Below are 1,858 nucleotides of genomic sequence, written 5' to 3'. Positions count from 1 at the left end.
TCTAGAAATCATTTTTACTTTAATTTGCTTGTAATCATTTCTAACTCTTTTATACTTGATCTCACTTAAAATCCCAACTCCATTTGTTAGTAAGATTGTTTTATTTTTGATCTAAACCAACCCTGTGGTGCTGTTTGTTATAAAGTTAATCAATTAATGCGGCAAGCTTCTGTGTATTATATCTTTAAAGGAACAAGCATACCTTAATCTCTATCTGAATAATCCAGGAGAGGGCTGGATATTGCAGAACACACAGCTTGGGAAAATTTGGGACTAGGGGGTGTTGGGCCATCTTGCTAAGTGTAATCAAATTTGGTAGAGGCCAGGGTGCAGCTGTGGCATAACAAGCAGGCCACTGGAATCAGAATTGCTGAGTCAGATCTGCTTAAAGACATCCAGTGCATGCTTGTATGCTGTATGGAAGCATCCAGACAAGAGCATTTTGAGGCACTCAGGGTTACATGGCAGGCTGTGACATAACCCCTCGCTGGTCTGGATTGCACCCCAGAACATAACAGATTTGCACACCCAAACAGGGCATGCCTACACTGCAATTAACAACCCACAGTTGGCATGTGCCAGCTGACTCAGGCTCATGGGGCTCAGACTAAGGGGCTGTTTAATTGTGGTGCTCAATCTGTAGCCTGGGCTCTGGGATTTTGAGAGGTGGGAAGGTCTCAGAGGTCAGGCTGACCAAGACTGAATGGCTACACTGCAATTAAACAGTCCCTTAGCCCTTTGAGTCCAGGTCAGCTGGCACAGGCTAGCCACAGGTGTCTAATTGCAGTGTAGACATATCCACAGAGTCAAAATACAGTAAACTACATAATCTTCCAGCTGTGCATAACTATTAGGCACATGGCCCATGTAATTCTGAAATCACAAGGGATTCTTTCTCACCATTTTTTACCCTGGTCTAACAAACAAGAAAATATACTCCCAACAGGTTGCGTGGTTCTGGTATCTTAGCCAGAACAAACACATGAGCCCTGCATAAGTCTCCTGCAGACTACCAGTGGATGCGACAGCCTTGTTTTGTAAAAGTCTCAGGAGACATGACTCCTCTTCCTGTCAAGGGTGGCATGGCTGGATGACTGTCATATAATTTAGATGACCTTGCCTCTCTATCAATGATAAACATTACATAATGGACCCTTATGAGAGCTGATACAGTTTGTGTTCTTGCACTGTCTGTACATAAGGAGGCCTATACATGTTACAGTGGGGTCTGGTGCCATCTGGTGAATGTGTATCCTCTCCCCTGCTTTACCTTTACCTGGACTCGGGGGCCTGATAAACCGATTCAGAAAATCAGGCATCACATTCCCTTAGAGAGGAGGCAGCTACTGGATTTCTTATTTTAATTTCTTTGGACTCAACCTCATCAGAATCCAATTGCCTGTGTAACCACGTCAGTTCCTTCCCTTGAGTTACAAAAGCATCATACATTATGCAAATTTTTGCCTCTTTATCATCCCATTGATTCAATTAATCATATTGGATAGGAACTCATGGGTTCCCATGACTTCCCCTCAAAATGACTGAGGAGATTTTGACAGGTTTCAGAGTAGCAGCCATGTTAGTCTGTATCCGCAAAAAGAACAGGAGTAGTTATGGCACCTTACAGACTAACAAATTTATTTGAGCATAAGCATTTGTGGGCTACAGTCCACTTCTTCGGATGCATGGAATGGAACATATATTGAGGAGATATATATACACATACAAAGATCATGAAAAGGGTGGGAGTTGCCCTACCAACTCTAAGAGGCCAATTAAGTAAGGAAAAAAAAAAACTTTTGAAGTGATAATCAAGAGACTGCAGTACAGGCAGTTTGATAAGAAGTGTGAGAATACT

This window comes from Gopherus flavomarginatus, chromosome 2, assembly GCF_025201925.1.
Source record: "Gopherus flavomarginatus isolate rGopFla2 chromosome 2, rGopFla2.mat.asm, whole genome shotgun sequence".
NCBI classification, from domain to species: domain Eukaryota; kingdom Metazoa; phylum Chordata; order Testudines; family Testudinidae; genus Gopherus; species Gopherus flavomarginatus.
The sequence above is the reverse complement of the archived record's forward strand: the minus strand, read 5'-3'. Positions refer to the sequence as shown.